This window comes from Canis lupus, chromosome 6 (assembly GCF_003254725.2).
Source record: "Canis lupus dingo isolate Sandy chromosome 6, ASM325472v2, whole genome shotgun sequence".
Classification (NCBI taxonomy): domain Eukaryota; kingdom Metazoa; phylum Chordata; class Mammalia; order Carnivora; family Canidae; genus Canis; species Canis lupus.
This window is the reverse complement of record NC_064248.1, coordinates 55,175,970-55,198,801: the sequence shown is the minus strand read 5'-3', so window position 1 is coordinate 55,198,801 and position 22,832 is coordinate 55,175,970. Positions and strand designations below refer to the sequence as shown.

Below are 22,832 nucleotides of genomic sequence, written 5' to 3'. Positions count from 1 at the left end.
ACACAGCCAGATTTAAATCTTACCGAGGCCACAGGTGACCTACATATGTAAAACAACAAAAAGCAAATGACCCATGTGTAAAAGCAGTGAACTGAGAGTGCTTTGCAAGGTGATGAGCCAGGGGGCGTCACGCCAGTTGCATGCATAGACAGGATGGGGCAGGGCGAGCGTTCCTCCCACCATTGAGTCAGAGGTTTCAAGAAGGAAATGGAACTTCAGGCTGCTAAAATAAAGGAAGGAGATAAGCATCTCCTTTTACTGCTCAGTTGTGTAGGACTCAAATGGAGAAAAGACTGAGTCAAGAACCACCTCCTGAACCATGACCTTCGGTAATGAGCAGGCTTTCTACTCTGTCACCAAACCACTTCTCACTCTGCTCCAGGATCTTACAAAACAATAAACCTCCAGACATATCTGATGGACGAGGCGGACATGAAATCGAACCCTCAGTGTGTCAGAGAGCAAGCACTAGGGTGAGCCCCCAAACTACTTTAACCTCACTTGCAAGGTGCCTCATCTGGTTTGGCCTGGTGTTTTGTTAACGCTAATAGTTTCATATGCCCTCTTCCCAAATCCAACCGCAGCTTCTTTGCAAGTTGTTAGGATCTTATTCATCTCCATATTTTTAGACCATAAATTCTCTCCTTGGCATCCTGCTACCCGTAAAAGATGCGAAGAGCTTTGAAAGGAGTACAACATACTAGTTGCAAATTCTGAAATCAGCTGGCTGAATGAAACGTTGGACTTACAGATACTGGTTTCAGTTCTCCCTTCTGGCTTTCCAAATGTTACCACCAGTAAGGTCTCATATTCCTCACCTACAGACAAATCACTCCGCATGGGAAGGATCATTCAAATAATCCTTTGTTCCCAAAGAACCAATGGGGTCCTGGGGTTGCTGTGGCCCCTCCCAGCGCAGGGCTCAGTGCATGGGCAGACTGAGGTCCGCAGGCCATTTTATCAGCAAGAACCAAGAGTGATTAGAATACCCAGGTGCTCTCTGTTCATGTTTTGAGGATCGACTTCTAAGCTTCAGGCTTATAACAGGGGTCACAGATTTTGTATCAGGAGGAGAATTGATCGCACATTTGAAGAAGGCAATGCAAAGAATCACTAGTCATGCCACAATAACCTGAAAAAAGTCCTAATTGTGTTTCAAGAAGGGAGGGCTGGGGGACCCAGCTGAAGTCAGCGTTTTTTCCCTTCCAAGAGCATTTGGTTCAAAGCCACAGAGAAGAAAGGAACATGGGGGTGTCCATGGGCAACTGCTTGGCGCATGTGATAACAGCAGGCCTTCCTGGGGAGGGGGGTGTCTCTTTCGTCCCTTCACTTGCTCTCTGAGCCCAAGAGTCGGAGAGGCTACACTGATTTACAGCCTCATTTCTTTCCCCTTCTTTCCCATCCTCCCAGTCTGCAGTCCGTTCAAAGCACACTCAAGGGAAAGAGAAGCCAATGAATCTGTCCCGAGAAGTGGTTCTGAGCAAGCACTGACATTCTGACACACACTTTGTTTTCAGATAGGTCCTGTGTGCTTCAGTGGAGCGGGGGCTGTGCTGTGTGCAGGTGTTTGTAAGGGTCCCTGGAACACAGAGCCCTCTCTTAGCCTAGGCCACCCTGACAAGGATGTCTTCAACTACTGGCATCAGATTAGCATCGACAGCGCTGAGTGCTCAAAGGCAGCCCTCCTCTCAATTCTCCCTTAGAACTGCAAGAAGCGGGGCGCCTGGGTGGCTCAGTCAGGTTGAGCAGCTGATTCTTGATTTCGGCTCAGGTCATGATCCTGGGATCCTGGAATCGAGTCCTGTGTCGAGCCCCATGTCCAGCTCCATGTCCAGTAGGGAGTCTGCTTGAGATTCTCTCTCCCTCTCCCTTTGCCCCTTCCTCTACTCATCGTCTTGCTCTCTGAAATCAATCAATCTTAAAAAAAAAAAAAAGGGAATGGCAAGAAGGAGGGAGGGGAATATATCCCACACTAGATACAGAAAGAGAAAAAAGAAGTCAGTTTATTTTTTTTTAAGATTTTATTTATTTATTCACAAGACACAGAGAGAGAGAGAAGCAGAGACATAGGCAGAGGGAGAAGGAGATTCTCTGTGGGGAGCCCGATGCAGGACTCGAGCCCAGGACCCTGGGATCACACCATGAGTTGAAGGCAGACACTCAATTACTGAGCCACCCAGGAGTCCCAAGAAGTCAGTTTAGATACAAAAGCTGTTGCGTTTTTCAATTCTATTTCTCATTTGTGGAGTTTCGACTGGAGGAAAAAAATTCTTTATCTGATCAAGGCAACCCTCCTCTGTAAGGACCAGAGTTTTGCTCCTATCACATAATCTCTATGGAATTTGCTACCCTGATGGAACATTACATAATTCTCTCACATCTCTATGTCAAATATATATATTTTTTAAAATAAGAAAAATGTTAACTTTCTATAATCAATGCACAAAATGAATAGATATACTCAATGCTCTGTTGTTTGCTTTCCCTTTGCAAAAGTGTTTTGGAGAACACATACTTTTTGACCCCTTTTTGCTACTCAAAAAAGTTTAGGCTTGCTTGACCAAATACACAAGGGAATGAAATAAAAATCTAGGTGCCCCAGTACTTTCAAAGCAGTATAAATCCATTCCTGGTGGGACAGGGGGTAAAAGGGTGGATGATGAGACTCGAGAGGTGGCCTCCCTCCTGCACCTGAGCCCTCGTTTCTGTCTTTGCCCCTGCTGGAGGGTTCAGTCTGGGAAACCAGGCAAGCGTAGCTATGCTGTGCCTGCATAGCTGGGGCAGGAGAAGCCTTCTCCCTGCTGGTGCAGGTATCTGTCACGTCTTGGCCTCTCTAGAGGTACTTTTGAGTACGGAGAACCAAAACCCAAAGTCACTAATTCTGAGAGAACATACCCTAGCAGGGCTAATCAGAGAACTCCTGCAGAGACTGAAGGGCCCACTGAGCTCTGCCGGTGTGTGTGTGTGTGTGTGTGTGTGTGCGCGCCTGCGTGTGTGCAATCACATCTCCAGCACTCAGACTTTGAATCTCCGCACTCTTGCCTAAAGGATGGCTATTAGGGTCCCTTCTGCAGGTCACATGGGGAGTTCAAATCCCTGAGCGGAGGCTGCTTTCCACAGCAGCACTAGCTGTCCCCGAGTCCCATTCCTGTCCTACTTCCACCTCTCTGTTTCATCCAAGTGTCTGTTTCTGTCCTTGGACACTACTCACAGATTCCTGAGTTTTTCAGGTTTTCCAGACAGCAGTGTCTCTTAAGAGCCTCCTACTCGCTGGTTAGGTCTCCCCCTGGCTAAGTGCCATCCTGTAGACTTCCTAGGCTCCTCTGTGGCCCCCCACCTCCCACTCCCTCTTCCTCCTCCCACCAGCGACACTGCACTTCTCTCTCTTTAGCACCTCCCCTCTTCCTTCACGGGCTCCTCGCCCTCCCTGCCACTGTTCTCTTTCACACCCTTTTCCCGCTCTCTCCCCACTCTGCTGCCCGCATCATCTCCAGCCATCGCTGGCCTCCAGGGGCCCCGGGCAGGTGTCACAGCGAGATGAGGAACCGCCCCCACTGAAGACAAGCTCTAAAGGGATTTTCCAATTCTAATAGCTACAATTCATGGCGAAGGCCACAGCAGGACAATATTCCTTAGGACTGGGTTGCTACCTTCTTCCCACTAATCTAAGAACCTGGGCTTCCTTAGAGCCTCCAGGGCTGGTCCTCTAATCATTTGATTTCTTAGTAAGACCCACAATGCCACGCTCGCTCTCTGAACCCTTGCAACACTGGTCTTCCTTCAGTTTCTCAAATGTGCTATATTTCCTCCTACCATAGGAACTTAGGTCATGCTGGTCCCTCTATCTGGAACATTCCACCTCTTTCCCCTCCTTTATCTATTAACTCCTTTTGTTACTTAACTGTTGCTATGTAACAAATTATTCCCAAACCTGCCAGCTTAAAATAACACAAATTTGCTATCTCATAGTTTCTTTGGGTCAGGAATCTGGGAGCAGCTTAGCAGGATGGTTCCGGGTCAGGGTCTCTCAAGAGGTTACATTCGAGCTGTTAGCCTGGGTTTCTGTCTCCTGGAGCCAGAGGATCCTCTTCCCAGCTCACTTACTTGGTGGTCTGTAGGCCTCAGTATCTCCTGGACTATTGGTGGAAACCTGAGTTCCTTGTCACATGGCCTTCACATGGGCTGCCTCATTATCCTTAGGGCCTGCAAGCTGGCTTCTCCCAGAATTAATTATCAGAAAGAGAGGGAAGGAGCCCCAAACATAAGCTGCAGTCTTTTGTAACCTGATCTCAGAAAGGATCCATCATCCCTTCTGGCGTACCTTACCGGTCAAGCAGGCAAACCTGGCGCAGTGTGAGAGAAGACCACACGTGGTGTGAATATCAGTGTGTGGGGGGCCTGGGGGCTACTGGGGAGGCTGACTTCATTATCACTTCCTTTCCCTTAACATATTTTTGTAGGATTTTTTTATTAAAGTTTGTCTCCCCTCTTTGACCATAAGCATCTTGAGAACTTTTGCTCATACATCAGTTAGCTTTTGCCATGAAACAAACTGATGAAGCACTCGGTGGCTTAAAAAAGCAGCCAATGTATTAGTTCTCAGGTGTCTGGCATCAGGTATTGGGTTAGCCGGGGCTGATGGGCCTAGGATGGCCTCATTCATCTGCCTGGTGGGTGGCTGGCCATTGGCTGGAACCATGAAAGTGAATGGGCCCTGTGTCTCTCATTATTCAGCAGGCTAGGCAGGGCATCTTTGCATGGCAGCGGTAGGAATTCAAGAGTAGGAATGAGGGGTGCAAGTCTTTGATTTGGACTTCTATCCCTTCCTATTGGCCAAGACAAGTCACAAGGCCAGCCCATGTTCAAAAGGTGGAGAAACAGACACAAACTCTTAGGGGGAGGAGCTGCAAAGTCACACCACAAAGAGCCATGAAGAATGGGAAGGAGGAAATATAGCCATTTTTATAAATAGTTTATGACAGCACACCACAGTATCCCCAGAGCCTAGTGCAGTGCCTGGCACATTGAAGGTACTTGATAAAAACAGTATTTCTTAAACGAATGAGTTTGGATGTTTTATCTTTAGTTGTCTTTATTTTGCCTTTGGCTTGTCTCCCTCGCCATTGTGCAGCACCGTGAAGACAGGGCACCTATCTCATTCATGTTTGTGACCCCACAACACTGACGGGGCATTGGGCTTCAGTAGTGATGAATAAATGTAGTGCCAACTCCTTTCAAACTCTCCCTGCAGGGGGATCCCTGGGTGGCTCAGCGGTTTAGCGCCTGCCTTTGGCCCAGGGTGCAATCCTGGAATCCTGGAATCCTGAAATCCTGGGATTGAGCCCCGTGTCGGGCTCCCGGCATGGAGCCTGCTTCTCCCTCCTCTCTCTCTATGTCTATCATGAATAAATGGGTAAATAAATCTTTAAAAAAAACAAACTCCCCCTGCACATCACCATCATTTTGCCTTCCCCAGAGCCTAAAGGTTTCCACAGGAGGTCTGTGCAGGCTTGGGTCCTGAATCTGTCATTTAGCAGCTGTGTGACTTTGGCAAATCCTTCACCCTGCCTCAGTTTCTTCTTCCACAAAATGTGGATGCCTTCCTCAGAACCACTGCGTGGTTCCAGTGCAATTGGAGGTGTGGGTGCTCAACACAGAGGCAGGTACTGCATAAATGTCACCCCCTTCCCTTTACCCTGATGCCCCACATCACCTCAACCCCAGGCCCCTCTGCCCTGGCCCTGTCTCTCTAGCCTGGCCCAGCAAGGCCACATCTGTTGCACATGCCCAGGTCCCTTGAGCACAATCACTGGCATCCATATATTAGCAACTCCTTGACCAGCAGTGCAATCCCCGCACCACAGATGGGCAGGACAACCATCTATCACAGGTGATTTTTGCCACCACCAGGCCAAGCTGTTCTCATCCTGGAGCCAGAGGGTCTTCATCTTGTGCCCCTCAGGGGTCTGGAGCCCAGTTGCCTTCTGTTGCCCTGTCCTTCTGTTTGCCCTCCAGTCACCATAAAAGTGCTCACTGCTTAGGTTTGTTTAAAAATCCTCTACATAGGGACACCTGGGTGGCTCAGCGGTTGAGCATCTGCCTTCGGCTCAGGACATCATCCTGGAGTTCCAGGATCGAGTCCCATATCTGGCTCCCTGCATGGGGCCTACTTCTCCCTCTCTCTCTCTCTCTCTCTCTCTGTGTGTGTGTGTGTGTCTCATGAATAAATAAATAAAATCTTTAAAAAATAATCCTCTACATATTTCTTCTTCCCAGGTTGGCTGTCTTCTCATGTTCTCCCCTTTCTTTCTTTGCACCTTTTTCTCCCTTCTTACCCCCACCCTTTACATTTTTTACCTTTTTTCCATATGTTAGGCAGCATGCTTAGCACTTGACACTGTCTTGTTAATTCTTACATCAGACCTAATGGCATAAGAACTATTATGACACCACCATTTCCCGGACGAGGAGAGTGAGACTCAGAGAATTCACCTAACTCGCTCACAGCCACACACTTGGTAGGTAGTGGGGCCAGGATTAAAGCTGGGTTCTTGCCTCAAAGCTTATACCCCTGCCCTCACTTTATACTCTTATTGCCAGGCTGAGCATCCAAAGGCAACTTCCTGCTAGAACGTTCCTTCTCCTCTCTGTATGGCTGGTCTAGAAGTTCTCCAAAGTGACTTCCTTCCCCCTCAGCAGCTCACTTTCCTTTTTTCCTTAGGGCAAGCATGTTCTTGCCCTTTCTGTAATGATGGAAATGTCCTCTGCACTGTCCATCATGGTAGGTACTAGACACATGTGGCTTTCTGAGTACTTTTGATATGTGGTCAGGATGACTGACAAATTGCATTTTAAATTTCATCGAATTTTAATTAATTTAAATAGCTACACATGGCTATTGGGCAACACAACTCTATGGTCTCATCTTTGTGCAGTTTCTACTGGAGGGAGGATGGGAAGTGGAGGTGGGGAAGGGTACATGGGGAGAAAAGCAACTTGAGGAAGCTGCAGAGCTATTTTCTCATGAATATTTACCTAACACTAAGCTTCTCATAAGGAAAAATCATTTAATAATGTCCAGATTCCTGGTCCAAGATTCTTTCCTGGACCTTGGCCTCCTAATCACCAATTCCTGGTGAGGTCATCAAGAATGCCAGGCTTTGGAATTATGTTGAGGTTTTCCAGGGGGACAGCCTTCCTGAGCAACATGCAGACTAAAATGTACTCATTCCAGTGAGAAATCACTGAAGTAAGATTTCTTTCTTCAATGTATTGCTGCTAAAATCAGTATGACCTTTGGCTTACAATTTACAATCCCATAGAGCTTTCCACTCTATAGAATTTCTGGAAATGCAGATTTAAAAACTCATAAGCAATGGTCTCAGAAACCCAAAACGCCACTTTTTGTATTGAATCAAAACAGCTTCCAGGACTTGTACACACAGAGACCTCAGAAATGGTTGCTTGATGAATTTGATGATCATGAGGCTTCAATGATGAACAAATTTCTATTGGGAGAATCTGCCCAGCTTCTAGAAGCAAAAAATTCATTCTTTTATTCATTTATTCATCTAACTATCCTTCTATCCACCCACAAACATTTTCTGACTTACAGAAAGTTCTAAAATGCAGGTGGGGGTGGCACCTGGGTGGGTCAGTTGGTTGCGCATCTGGGTGTCTGAATCTTGGTCTCGGCTTGGGTCATGATCTCAAGGTTGTGGGATCAAACCTCGGGTCATGCTCAGTGCTCAGTGCAGAGTCAGCTATAGGGATTCTCTCTCTCTCCTCTTCCTCTACCCCCTGCTCATCCACTCTTGTGCATGTGCATACATGCATTCTCTCTCTCTCAAATAAGTGAAAATCTAAAAAGAAAAATAAAGTACAGGTGGGGAAGGGGGATAAAAAAAGAGAAAGACAAATAACTTACAGATTCAAATTCTTTTTAGTTTCAAAAATAAGTAGGTTTTATGCCAGTAACCCAAAGGACATATAGCATTGTGTTCCTGCTCTTAGTATCTCCTACCAGGTATCTTTTATCTATCTATCTATCTATCTATCTATCTATCTATCTATCATCTATCAAATACTGTCAAGTCCCTTTAATGAACAGATTGTCTATTTATTATCACAGAATTTTGGGGTTATAAAGCATTTTATTTTATTAACGATTTATTTATTTTTATTTATTTATGATAGACATAGAGAGAGAGAGGCAGAGACACAGGAGGAGGGAGAAGCAGGCTCCATGCCGGGAGCCCGACGCGGGACTCGATCCCGGGACTCCAAGATCGCACCCTGGGCCAAAGGCAGGCGCCAAACCGCTGAGCCAACCAGAGATCCCCTATAAAGCATTTTAATTGTAGTTTTATTATGAGACCTCAATAAACTGCAATTTATCTTTTCACATACCTGCTTTTCCCTCTAGAGTGGAAGCCCTCGAGGGCAAGGACATATTGACTGCAATATCCTCACTCCCTAGAGCACTGCCTGGCACATAGTGGGTGCTATTAAATGTTCCCTGAAGGAATATATAACCACAGAAATGTGATACTTGGTTAGATTCATGATCCACCCAACCAGCAGTCTGTCTCCAACGGGAGTCAAAAATCCCAAAGGAATCTGAAGCAACTGGTGCTGAGGTCAATCTCCCATGAATTCATGGACTCCCTCCCTACTTGATTATATGTTCAGTTTCTAGTGTCTTAAGGAATAAAAAATTCTCTAAGTGTACTAGTCACAAATAGGACCTTGTTTTTTCTTTTCTTTCTTTTTGTGCGTGTATCCTAAAACCTCATCTACTTCTAATAACACAATATTTGGTGAAGATTTCAAGATTATAATAGTCACATCCATGACTTTCATAGTTTTATGAACTTGTTTTTTTTCAGCTCAGGTCATGATCCCAGAGTCCTGGGATCCCTGCCCAGAGGGGTGTCTGCTTCTTCCTGTTCTTACCCCTGCTCATGCTTGCTCTCTCTCTAATAAATAAATAAAATCTTAAAAGAAAAAGGCCCACGGGATCCCTGGGTGGCGCAGCGGTTTGGTGCCTGCCTTTGGCCCAGGGCGCGATCCTGGAGACCCGGGATCGAATCCCACATCGGGCTCCCGGTGCATGGAGCCTGCTTCTCCCTCTGCCTGTGTCTCTGCCTCTCTCTCTCTGACTATCATAAATAAATAAAAATTAAAAAAAAAAAAAAAGAAAAAAAAAGAAAAAGGCCCTGTCTCCAAATATAGTCACATTCTGAGGTCCTGAGAATTAGAACATTGATACCTGAATTTGAGGGGAACACAGATCAGCTTATAACAGCAAACATAATGTTTGCTCTAGAAGTTGAGCAGGAGAGAGCATCAGGAAGGGAAGAACAAGAAGCCATTTCTGGTTTGTAGTTATATTCAGTCTTAACCCAATACAGAATTGCAGTGGCTGGCACATAGTAGGCATGCAATTAGTATTTGTTGAATGAGTGGTTAAATAAATAAATAAATAAATAAATAAATAAATAAATAAATAAATAAAAGAATAGGGGTGCCTGGGTGGCTCAGTCCATTAAGCAGCTGCCTTCGGCTCAGTTCATAATCCCAGGGTCCTGGGATCAGCCCTGGGTCAGGCTTCCTGCTCAGCGGAGAGCCTGCTTTTCCCTCTCCCTCTGCCCCTGCTCCCTGCTAGTGCTCTCTCTAGCTTGCTCTCTTTCTCTCAAGTAAATATATAAAATCTTAAAAAAAAAAAAAAAAAGGAATATATATTCTATACAGTTTTTGTCACCGGACCTTATAAAAGGCACCCTGAGTCGATTATATAGAGATGATAAAAAGGCAGAATGGGTGGCTTTCGTATTAAAAAAAGGCTTTTTTCAAGAACACATTCTGGTCTTGAGTCAAAAAGGCAGACTGGGAATGGAGTCAAAATTAGATGTGATAGAAGTTCATAAAAGTATGAAGGGTACTGGGTGACTTAGTCAGTTAAGCATCTGCCTTTGGCTCAGGTCATGGTCTCAGGGTCCTGGGATTAGGCCCCATGGCAGGCTCTGCACTCCATGGGGAGTCTGCGTCTCCCTCTCCTTCTGTGATCTCTCTTCTGTCTCTCAAATAAATAAATAAAATCTTTAAAAAAAAAAAAAAAAAAAAGACCGCAGGGTCCTGAGATCAAATTCTGCATTAGGCTCCATGCTCAGTGGGGAGTCTGCTTGATATTCTCCTTCCTCCCTCCCCTCTGCCCCTCTGCCCCTTTACATGCTCTATCTCTCTAAAATACATTTTAAAATCTTTTTTTTAAAAAGATCTTGTTTATTTATTAGATGGAGAGTGAGCACAAGCAGGGGTAAGGACAGAGGGAGAAGCAGACTCCCCACTGGGCAGGGAGCCCCATGCGGGACTCTATCCCAGGACCCTGGGATCATGACCTGAGCCAAAGGCAGATGCTTAACTGACTGGAGCCACCCAGGCGCCCCATGGAGATAAGGCCTTTAAAGATGTAATTAAGGTAAAATGAAGCCATACAAGTGAGCCTTCACCCAGTATGACTAGTGTCCTTGTAAGTGGGAAAAATAAAGATACAGACACAGGGAGAAGACAGCCACGTACAAACCAAGAAGAGAGACCTCAGACGAAACCAACCCTGCTGATGCTCTACTCTTGGATTCCCAGTCTCCAGAACCGTGAGAAAAGTTCATTTCCGTTGTTGAAGCCACCCAGTCTGAGGTACACTGTCAAGGCCGCCCTTGCAGACTAATACCTTTGTCAATTCATCACCCCTGTGTGTATCTCTCTTGACTTCTTTTCCTTTATTTTCTTTTCTCTTTGTTTTATTTTGAACTGTTGATGATCTCTCAGAGATAGCTTATCCTTTCACCTGTGTCTTCTTTTCTTGGCTAGGTTCTAAGTTCCTCAAGGGAAAAGGGAAGGAAACAAAGCACTATCTTTGGGATTTCCACGGACCCCGGTGCAACAGGGGGATCATTTTAAAGGTGAGGAAATGGAGGCTCTGGAGAGAAGCCAAGTTGCCCAAGATCTCCTCAGCTGGTGGGGGCTGGGGCCTGCTGTGTTCTCCAAACACCTGCTTGGTTTCAGAGCCAGCAGACCTGCCGCCTCACCAGTCCTCCCTGAGGGCCTGAGCTGGCTCACTGTGACTTAAATACCTCAGAGGGCTGAGGCCAGAGCTGGCCCACAGCAGACACTCAAAAACTATTACCCGGCTTGATTGATTTAAATAAATGCGATGGTTTGGTCCAATCAGGGCAATTAACTGGATTGTACTTCTCCCACATTGTGGACAGATGGAAGCTCTTTGGGAGACATTGAAAGACCTGGGGTGTCAGGAATCACTATCTCTTCCCCTCCCCAGCTAGCAGATAAAAGCTGCAGGCTCGGCCTTAGTGGTGCACTTTTAAAATTTCTGTCAGAACAAGGAGCAAAAAAAAAAAAAAAAAAAGAACAAGGAGCAAACATGAATGCATTTGGGTAGAGCTTGGTCAACTGACAATTATCTGTCCTGAGGAAGGAAAGATGGCATCCGCCAAGGATGTTGACGTCTGCCAACACTGCCCCGTTTCCTTTGGGCCCAGAATGTCAGCATCCTTCTGCAGCTGGACAACTGCTTTACTTTAAGCAGAAGTCTGCAGGCAGGGGGATGTAGAAAGAGCCCCCCCACCCCCTTTCAGGCTGCTGGAGGGGGAAGGGCCAGGAGTCAGACCCTACCCTGGCTTAAAACACTCTGGAAACAATAGCCATTTACATGCTCCTTTGGTAATGAAAATGGCTATAAAAATAGATTTGACCTTTTGTGGTTTTCTAATTTTGAACGTGTGTATATTACTTACTCAAAGATAAATGAGGAAAGGTTTTTTTAAAGTTCTACATAGTTTTACACCCAGAGCTTGAAACAATGTAGAACTAACTTAAGAGCACTGGTCTGGAGGGCGGGGGTAGTCAGTGAAATGGTATTAGTTCACAGAGTAAGTTCGAATTTGTTAGGGTAGCCTGTGACACCAGGGGTGATCTAACTCCTGCCTACCCATGTAGAGTAGGATCTCCCAGAGGCAGGCCCTTCCATAAGGGTGTGGGTTCAAGTATGCGATTGCTACAGGGAAGCCATCCCCAAAGCCTGGGAAGGTGGTGGGGGCATGAGAGACAAGGAAGGAAGGGGTGCTGATAAGGGGTGCATGAGGAGATGTTGACTGCTTGGGATACTATGGGTTCAATCCCCAGGGTCCCTCTGAGAGACTGGGTAGACACACCTTAGAATTCTATGACCAGGGCAAGGATCCTGGGAGATTTGTTCACCAGCTTCCTTTCTCACGGTTGTAGGTTGACCTGAGAGCGTTGCCTCTGTGGCCCTTCTCATCAGCCTCATTTAAGGGCTGAATACACTCTCAAGACCAAAGAACACCCAGGCAGGGAGGTGCAGGTGCTTGAGGTAGAAACTACAGAAGGTCTGGACAGATCATAAAAACGTCTGCCGTGCCTTGCAGCTCTTTCCATCAAGAGGTGGATTCTACTTCTCTACTCGAATATAGACTTTGCCTTTCGGCAATAATAGCATACAAAGCTTGCAGAGTCGTGAGAACTCTTGGCCTAGGTCCCCAAAGACCTTACAGCATCTGCTCTACACAATTCGAACCGTGCTGCCACCGTGTGAATGAGACCACACTAGGTTGCTAAAGGCTGAGAGACCACAGGGAGCAGAGATGAATCACCTAGCTCAGCACTTTCAGGTCAACCAGCCCCCAGTCAACTTGCCAGCTCACTACGGACACATGCCCTATTGAGCCCAGCCCAGCCTAGCCCAGAAGGACCACTCACCCTAAGTTGCTGAGCTCACAACCATAAACTAAAGAGCTGTTGTTACTTTATACTGCTAAATTGGGGGCGGTCTGCTATGTAGCAACAGCTAATCAATACAGCATTTAAGGGAGATGACCAAAGCTGAGGGTACTCTGCAGATAGGCCAAGGGGCACCAGTAGCTTCCACCACACTGCCTGTATTAATTCTCTATTACTGTGCAACAAGTCACAATAAAACATAGCAGCTTAAAACAAACTTTTATTATTTTGTATGGTTTCTGAAGGTCACAGCTGGGAAGGGGCTCAGCTGGGTGGTTCTGGCTCAAGGTCTCCCATAAGGTTGGGGTCAAGATGTTGGCAGGGGCTGCAGACATGGGAAGGTTTGACTGGGGTGGGAAGGCTTGCTTCCAAGCTCACTCATGTGGCAGCTGGCAAACCTTTGGTTCTTTAATGGCTCTTGGCTGGAGGCTTCAGCTCTTCACCACGTGAGCCTCCGTAGGCCCACTTGCAGCAAGGCTGTATTCTATTGGTCCACACAGATCAACTGTGGAACAACAGAGGAGAGGGCTACCCAAGGGGAATACCAGGGGTGGGATCACTGGAGGCTGCCTCCCTCACTATCTTTTCTCTCTCATCTACCCACACCCTCTGCCATTCACTCCACCCTTCAAATGACTCATTCATTCCCCAAATACTAAATAATGATAACAGCTCTTCTTGTTTTGGTAAGCCCACTAGATACCAGGCACTGTGATAGTCAGCTTATGTATAAAAGCCACATCTTGGGGCACCTGGGTGGCTGTGTTTGAGCATCTGCATGAGCATCTGCCTTTGGCTCAGGTTGCGATCCCAGGGTCCCAAGATTGAGTCCCACACTGAGCTCCTGCTTCTCCCTCTGCCTATGTCTCTGCCTCTCTCTCTCTCTCTCTCTCTCATGAATGAATAAATCAAATCTTAAAAAAAAAAAAAAAAAAAGCTACATCTCTTTATCTGTGAGCCCTTGTCCCCCTGGGAGGAAAGATCTCCTGTGATACTGTGTTATAATAAGAAATATATACTTGGCCTTCATCCTTCATCCTGGTACAGAGCTTTTCGAACCTTTGGGATTTCTGAGTGGTGGGGTAAAAGGAGTGTCTTCTGTTATTCATAATGAACCCCCTTCAACCATGCCTGCCTTCCCTGGAGGGCAGTGCCTTTAGGCCCCCGGTCCCCTCCCTCGGCCACAGTGCCTGATAGAGAACCAAAGTCACTGAGGGAGTTCGCTTCTGCCACTCATAGGCAAAGATCATAAAACTTCTACCTGCCTTTGGTTGTTTCTGCTTTTGTTTTCCAATGAGAGGAACTCAGAATCACTTATATTAAAAGAAATGAACAACAGCAAGACAAGGTAGAAAGAGAACATTCTGAGGAACAAAAGAAACACACCCCTACTTGATGCCACATCACTGGTCCTGGGAGCCTTTTCTTACTTAGGAGAAGAAAAAAAATGAACCCAAGTGCTCTGTGCCTGCCCCTGGACTCTTGGGGTGCCTGCCCGCCCTGCCACATGCCTGCATCAGGGTGCTGAGCAGCTGTGAAGAGCCTGAGCCAACTCCATGGGCGCTGCTGGCGGAGGCCATGCTAAGCCGTGGTTAGCGTACACAGATAGCAGCCCCTGGCAGTAGCTGGACTGGCAGCTTGGGAAGCCTTAGAAGTTCAAAGATGCCTCAGGCTGGAAAAATTTCATAGGCATGTAGGTGGGGCAGGAAGGAAGGGTAGAGGAGGCTCCTCTGAAGTCAGTACAGTGGGGGCCAGCATGAGGGGAAGGGGGGTGGTTACTCAGTTCCGGCCATGCCCTTCAGACTGGAGCCCAGGGCCTTTGGCTCAGAATCCTAAAAGTCCCCTCCCCCGAGGAGCCCTCCTTGACTACACACAGGAAGCATTCCTCTATAAGGGCACACATGGCCTCCTATTGTGATTCTCCTTTTAACAGCACTGAGATTTGGGTAGAAATCTACAGCCCAGTGGGTCAGAGACCTTCAGAACAAAGTGGTCCCTCAGTAAGTGTTGATCTGAGGGTGATGGAGAATACCTAAGGCGAAGCTTCCCTATGTGCTCTGAGAAGGAGAAACCCCACTCACTGGGCCCGTTCTTCTGGTGGCCTCCACCGAGGAACTGAATGCATCTCTCCCCCAACAGCAGCTGTTCTTTCCGAACTTTTGAGTCCAGTGATCACTCAGCTTCTGAGAATGGAGCGTGGTAAAGCAGGGAGGGGGCCGTCCTTGGAACAAGGATTCCTTGGGTACCAGTACCGCCTCTACCACCTACCAGCTGTGTGGGTCTGAGCGTGTTAGAAGATAGCAAAAGGACCCACCACAAGGATTTATGGGGATGGAAGGAGTTCCTGCATAGGGGAGCACTTAGACCCGAGTCTGCCGGGTAACGAGCGCTCCGGATGTCAGCTCTTAGTATTTGTCCTGTTTTCCTTGGATCACAGAAGCAGAACTCTAAGCCCTTTCAGGGACTACCCCAAATGTGTGCAGGAACAGAGAACGCGCTGGGGACTGGCTGTGACTGCTGTTTCCGTGAGGGAGAGGACAGCCCTAGGCCAGTGTGTTGAAGGAAAAGCTCTCTAGTGGATGGGGGTACGGGGTGACCTTGGCTCCAAGGGCCTGATCCCATGGACTCATGAGCCACCCTAGTTTGGGACCCCAAATGAGGGCCAGCTTAGATCTCGGGCCTGCCTTTCTTTTTTCTGGCCTCCTGGCCTTTGCTGCTGTCCTCGGGGACAAGCTATTTTAGGTAGCAGTCAAAATAAAACTGAGATTAACCCAGAATTCTTGGCAGCCAAACAATACCATAATTATGTGCTTTTTAACTTCAGAAATCAGGCAGCTGAAGCCGACTCGCTGGGGTGTGTGGGGTGCTTTGAGGATAGGAAGCTTCCATCCTTTGCTGGGTTACCTTCACGCAGCCTCCTGCCATGGGTGGCCACCGGAGAACCATTCGGCTCTCAGGGGGACACTATTTCTTTTCCAGGGAGTCATATTGTCTGAACAACAATACAACTTGCTTTCACACTAGACACTGGCAGATTGGAAGGGTGACTTACTACTTTCTATATCATAAATCCTACCACCACCACCCCCTCCCCAAGTTCGGGTCCCAGTGCCTGGTGACCAGGAGGGAACAGAGGAGGCCTGTGTTCCAGGGTTGGATTTTCAGGGCAGGAAATCACCCAGAGGAATGTGTCTGTGCTTTGATTGCCGACAAGGGGCGCAGACCCCCTAGTCTGGCAAATAGGCCTCTTCGTCTTTGCCAGGAGCCGAGGGGGAGGGGGAGAATTAGTCACACACGAGAGAGCGACAGGATTAGGCCCCTGAGAGTAAAATCCTTCACTCCAACCAGAAAGAGGGAAAGAATGGGGGATTCAAGAGGCTGGGGGGCGGGGTTTGAGATTATGTCAATAAAGGTCACTGCCCAAGGAACAAAGAGGCAGCCGCCATAGGAGGCTCTGGGCACATCTTTAAGCTCCCAGGCAAGATCTCAGGAGGCAGGGAAGAGAGAAACCAACAGACCCCAGGACCAGGGGCAGCCCCGACGTGTGACTGGAAAAACACAGTTTCCCACCGAACACTCACTTGGCCCTGGGAACAAGGGGCTTCTGGAAACATGATGCTCTCAGCAGAGTGCTAGATATTTGCCTGGAAAGTTGACCTTGCAGGGAGAATGGAAATAGAAAAACATAGCCCAGCTGCCCCATCAAGAGGGAGGTGAAGGGACACCTCAGGTGGTGACAGACCTTCTCCATTCCCGTAGGGGAAGGCCACTGGGCCCGGGCCCTCGGCATGGCCAGGAAGTGATGTGTGGGGTGGCCCCTGGTCCCTGCCCTGGGATCAGGAATGCATATGGCTCCACTGTTGTAGCTGAGACCTTTGTTCCTTTCAGGCCTTCGCGGGCCTTTCGTTAACCTCCTGCCCAGGGTCCCAGGGAGGAGCGCCTATCTTTAACAAAGGATGTGGATTTCCTGCTTGGTTTTAGTTTGTTTGAATTTTATTTTTGTCTCAAAAGCCTGAGACATCTTTCTCTGCCACACAAGCCAAAAGAAAACAAGCCTTGGGAGGTGGACTGTGGGGACTGGACATGCCCAGAGAAACAACCTGTCCCAGAGATAGAATCTCAATTTTGGACTGGGGGCAGGTAAAGGAAAATGAGGCCTACATGATAGCCAGTGAAGGAGGCTGGGAGTTTTAAACAGGTGGGACTGGAAGGCAGGCCCCCCGATTGCTCTTCCTGGTAAAGGCTGGTGGGTTTTCATGCTGGAAAGGCTGCCTTGCTCACATTTTTCATCCTGTGTGGTCTCTAATTGGAAAGGGAAGTTGCATTCCAGTGTGAAAAAGAAGCCACTTGGCTACCTCCCTCTGGGGACTTCACGGCAGGGCCTCTGTCCCTGCAGACCTAGAAAAAAGGGCCGGCTCTCTGTCCAGGGCAAAAGGGGCTTTGGGCAAACCAATTGGGTGGCAATAAAATGATTAACAAGGGCGAGAGATTGATCCCATTGGGGCTCGGACAGTGCTTGGGGATATCAGGCAAAGTGAGACATAAGAGAAGCCCTAGAAAGGAGAGTAGGGGGCCCCTTGAGTTAAGATGCCAGCTGCTGATGGCTGGGGGCCTACAGGAAAGAATTGTCATCCCAACGGTCTCATCGTAAGTGGTCTTCTGAGGTCTGTGTCCATTACTGGCCAATAGCACCTTCTAGGCTGCTTCCACTTGGCCAACACTAACTACAGGCCAATATACCTGCGGGAGACCTTGTTTGTTGGATTATTTAGAAACTCCCAGGAGATAGACCCCCATCCAACTTGTACCTGTAAGCAGAGCCTGCAGAATTCAGAGAGCTGCCTTCAATTCTTCCTTGTCCAAGAAGGAGCATCAAGCCATCACATTTCATGCTTCCTGCTGGCATGGTGAGGCTGCATCTACATAATTGGTTATCCAGTATGAGCAACCCCAAAGCCCCTCCTGCCCCCCAGCTCCAGTGGCAGAGGATGGACACTCTCCTCTGAAAAGTTTTTCCTAATGGATTTTTTGAGAGGTGGCCCCTATTCTGGGATGAGCTGTAGGAGAGGATGGCAGAAAAGAGATAGAAGGTCCCCTCTGCCTCACATACTCCACTGGAGTGTCTCTTCTACCCCTGACCTGCCTTCTGTACTGGAGGGTACCTCCTGCTGGGGCTGGAGGTGTTCTCAAGAATGTCTCCCCACATCCCACCTGCAAATATCTCTGAGAGGAGCAAGCCCTCCAAGCTGCTATTAGCCAATACCCCAGAAAGCAACATCCTGAAGGGCTCAAGGGAACTGACGAGCAAGGGAGACACTATGAGACCTACCTTGTTTAAATACCAGCCCCCAGCTTTCTATCCTACCACCCTCTTCTCCCCCCACATGACTGTTCCTCTCTATCCCATGACACTCATTGCCTCCTAGCAACACTACAACATATAGCTACCTGTTCATGCTTGCTATCTACGTCCCACCTGATGTAAGCTCCATGAGCGTAGAGACTTTAACCACACTTGTTCACCAATATTGGTGAATATTGTTCACCAATATGTTCCAAGTGCACAGAACATTTCCTGGCACCTGGTAGGTACTCAAAAAATACATATTGAGTAAATGGGCTGAATGTGGGATATGGTTGCATTATGGTATGTGAAATATTAGATGAAGCCTCCAAAAATAAGCATAAGTTGGGCCTGTGATGCTCTTAAAATGGCCCGGCCTGCCCTGTATTTCCTTTGTTGATGAAGCTGAGAATCTTCCCATGTGTTTACCAAACATTTGTGTGGGTTTTTTTTTTTTTTTTCTCTGTGTGTGAAATGCCTGTTTTGTCTCTTGCTCATTTAACCCCTTGGATTGTTTGTCTTTTTCTTTTAGACTTATAGGAATCCTTTATATATTCTGGAAACCAATCCTTTGTGATTATATGCATTTCTCCCAGTTTGGAGTTTGTCTTTTAATTTTCTTTATGGTGTAATAATTTTATTTTTTTAAAGATTTTATTTATTTATTCATGAGACACAGAGAGAGAAAGAGGCAGAGACACAGACAGAGGGAGAAGCAGACTCCCTCTGGGGAGTCTGATGTGGGACTCAATCCTAGAACCCCAGGATCACCCCTGGAGCCAAAGGCAGACTCTCAACCACTGAGCCATCCATGTGTCCCTATGGTATAATAATTTTAATGTAGTTTCATTCATTAATCTTTTCTTTTAGGATTAGTACTATGTCTTATTTAAGGATGCTTTCCCCCCCAGAACTCATAAATAGATTCTCCAGTATTTTTTCTAAAAGTTTTAAAGTTTTGCTTTTACATTTAATTCTTCAATCTGTTAAGAATTTATTTTGGGGGATGAGGCAAGTAGATAATTTGTATTTGTTTCTGTCTAGATTCAGAGTGATGCTATTAATCTGGGACCATTTAAGCCCCTTAAGAGTTTCTTGGGTTCAATGTGGCCATCTTACCTTGCTACTGGACCAAGGCTCCCATGCCCAGACTGGCTCCCATATTGACACTTATTCACAGGTCGACTTTTACTCCTGGATGCAATTTTGGATTCATCTTCCATATTCTGGGGAGAAAAGGTTGGAAGAGAACTTAGTCACCATACTTCCTGTAAGCCTAGCAATGTCTTCAAAATTATACTTCATTTAAGAATTCAGGATCTAGGGGCACCTGAGTAGCATGGTCGGCCAGGCATCCGACTCACAATTTTTTTTTTTAAGATTTTTATTTATTCATTTGAGAGAGAGAGAGAGAGCACACAAGTGGGGCCAGGAGGCAGAGAGAGAAGGAGAAGCAGACTCCCCGCTGAGCTGGGAGCCCCATGTGGGGCTCGATCCCAGGACCCGGAGACCACAACCTGAGCCAAAGGCAGATGTTCAACCATCTGAGCCACCCAGGTGCCCCTGACTCATGATTTTGACTCAAGTTATGATCTTAAGGGATGTGAGATCAAGCCTTGCATTGGCTCAGTGGGGAGGCAGCTAGAGATTTTCTCCCTCTGCTCTTCCCCCTTGCTCATGTGCTCTCTCTCTCCCTCAAATAAATAAATCTTAAAAAAAAAAAGAATTCAGAGTCTAAGAGTTTTATAATGGGACAGTATTTCAGCATATCTGTGGTCACCAACTCTTACCCTCTATTCAGAGAGCAGATACATTTTAATTCAGACTGTACACTCTAGGTCAAACTACCAACTTAAGAAACAATTACTCTTGCAAAAGTAATACACATTCACTGTACAAAATTTGAAATAAAAAAGTACAAAGAAGAAAATTTAAATAATCTATAGATAAGTTCCCATCCTAGAGTATAACATTTTTAATATTTGAGTGTGTGTAGTGGTTTGAGTGTGGTCTCCCAAAAGTTGTGCCCACCCAGAACCTTTAGATACTATCATTATTTGGAAAAAGGGTCTTGGTAGATGTAATTAAGTTATGGATCTCAAGAGGTGCCTATCCTGGATTAGTGTGGGCCCTGAAACCAATGCTAAGTCCTTAGAAGAGGAGAAAAGAGCTAAATAGACATGGGTAGATAGGCATGTGAAGACAGAGGTAGAGACTGGAGTCAGGCAGCCACCAGAAGCAAAAGAAAAGATTCTCCCCAAGAGCCTCTGTAGGGAGTGTGGCCCTGCTGACACCTAGATTGTGAACTTCTGGCCTCCAGAAATGAGAGAGAATAAATTTCTACTGTTTTAAGCCACTCAGTTTATGGTAATTTGCATTAGCAGCCCTATCTAACCAATGGTATAGATCTGTTATAGGTCAACTTCCCCAAAAAACAGCTTCAAAAGCAGAGATTTGCATACAGGTAGTTTATTGGAGAATTCTCTCAGAAATGATGCCTGCAGGGTTATAAGAGAGGTGGGATTGGACAGGGGGAGAGAGAAACTGAGAGGTGGTTGTCACAGAGGCCTCAGCCTATCCAGGAGCCCTGACGCTGGCACGGCCTTTTAGAACTGTCTACCACTGACGCCAGGGAGCCAGACTGCAGCACCTGTATTAACCAGTCATGGATGTGGGGGACCCCGTGGGAAGGTAGTTCTCTTCAGAGGCAAGCAATGTCTGGGAGAAGCCACCACTCCTAGGATCTGGGGAAATGAGACCCTTGGTCCTAAAATAGGGAAATAGGGGTGCATCAGCTTGCACGGAAATAGCCTTTCAGTCTAATACACATTTTTGGGCTTAGCATTTAATTTTTGAAACACTTGAGCTTTAGGTATGTTTTACATAAATTTAGCAGAATATCTGAGCTGTAAATTTATTATTAAAATATCACTGAACTTTATGTGTTAAAGTCTATAGAACAAGCTCATTTTAAGGAAGTAGAACTATTCCACATGACTAAACTATCATGTGATTTTTTCCAGGAAACAAACTTTTCTTTCTATATATATATATATATATATACCACTCAGTTCCAGACATCCTGGCCTTCTTTCAGTTCTTCCAGATGTCTCTCTTGACACTGGTTTGTTTTTGACGTGCATACTGTTCTGGTGAGCTTTTCTCCAGGAAACCTTCCACCTCCCAGCCTCCCTGCCTCCCATACACGTGGTTCCCTCCAGCTCGTCCCTCCCATCTCAGCTGAAACATATCCTCACAGAGAGGCCTTCATTGATGCCCTCTAAGTGAACTCCCCCGACTACACTTCAAACTTTCCTTCTCATTCTCATTACACTTGTGATCGCTGCTTCATTGGTTCCTAGCACTGAGCAGACAGTGGGAGCGCAAAGATATCATTGAATTGCATGTAATCCTCGTCTGCAATGCCTGGGGTCTAGATTCAGTCTTAATTACTGCAACAGGCCTTCAGCACCCGGCAGGGGGAGAGATGAACTGAGACGTGGTTGTCACAGAGGCCTCAGCCTATCCAGGAGCCCTGACGCTGGCACGGCCTTTCAGAACTACCACTGAGGCCAGGGAGCCAGACCCCAGCACCTGTATTAACCAGTCATGGATGTGGGGGACCCCGTGGGAAGGTAGTTCTCTTCAGAGGCAAGCAATGTCTGGGAGAAGCCACCACTCCTAGGATCTGGGGAAATGAGACCCTTGGTCCTAAAATAGGGAAATAGGGGTGCATCAGCTTGCATGGAAATAGCCTTTCAGTCTAATACACATTTTTGGACTTATGAACAGTTGCTAAACAGTCTCTGTGACACCAGCCCTGCAAAATCCATGCATCAAGTACCACCGGCCTTCTAGTAAGTGTTCAAGGGTACTTCTGGCTTCCTTTAAAAACATCTCTGGGGAGCATTTGGGTGGCTCAGTAGTTGAGCCTCTGCCTTGGGCTCAGGGCATGATCCTGGGGTCCTAGGATAGAGTCCCACATTAGGCTCCCTGCAGGGAGTCTGCTTCTCCCTCTGCCTGTGTCTCTGCCTCTCTCTCTCTGTGTTTCTAATGAATAAATAAAATCTTAAAAAAAAAAACAAAATCAAAAACATCTCTGGGATCTCTCCAAATAATTTAAGTGATCTCCCTTCTTCACAGGTGGAGCTTAGCTTTTTCCTCCACCTGCCCTGAGAGTGGGCTTATTTTCCAGAGTGCAGTATGGAAAGAGGGGACAGTGATATGACAGTTCACATCAGTGATGAGTTATGTTGGTGATATGTACTCTTGACATATCATGATGAGAATGGTACTTCACTTCTGTGGTCTTCCTTCCCCAAACTTATAACCTTAGTCCAACCATGGCAAAAGCATCAGGCAAATGCAGATTGGGGGACATTCCAAAAAATACCTGAGTGGTATTTCTCAAAAGTGCCCAAATTTTTTAAACAAGGGAAGTCAGAAACTTTCACAGGCCAGAGGAGACTAAGGACAAGTAAATACAATGTGGTACCCTCAGGGGGGTGGGGGTGGGGTTCTAGAACAGAAAGGGCTTTGTAGGAGGAAAACTAGTGAAATCTGCATAAAAGGTGGAATTTACTTAATAATAATGTACCAGTTTGGTTTCTTGGCGTGACAGATGTCCGCTAGTGATGTCAGATGTTAACAGAGGAAACCAGGTGAGGGG

General features: G+C 46.8%; 1 protein-coding gene and 1 long non-coding RNA gene across 2 annotated transcripts in view; one reads left to right on the top strand and one right to left on the bottom strand.

Annotated features, from left to right (window-relative positions):
- Positions 1-19,389, bottom strand: part of BCAR3 (BCAR3 adaptor protein, NSP family member) — a 155,781-nt gene extending 136,392 nt beyond the window's left edge. Inside the window, exon 1 of the mRNA XM_049111660.1 lies at positions 19,283-19,389. The gene's annotated coding sequence lies outside the window, so the exon portion shown is untranslated. The remainder of the gene's footprint in view (positions 1-19,282) is intronic.
- Positions 6,468-8,406, top strand: LOC112640855 (uncharacterized). Its single transcript, XR_003124303.3, has 3 exons — positions 6,468-6,518; positions 6,601-6,781; positions 8,197-8,406. It is a non-coding gene; the product is annotated as an uncharacterized LOC112640855 (long non-coding RNA).
- Positions 19,390-22,832: the final 3,443 nt, after the last annotated feature.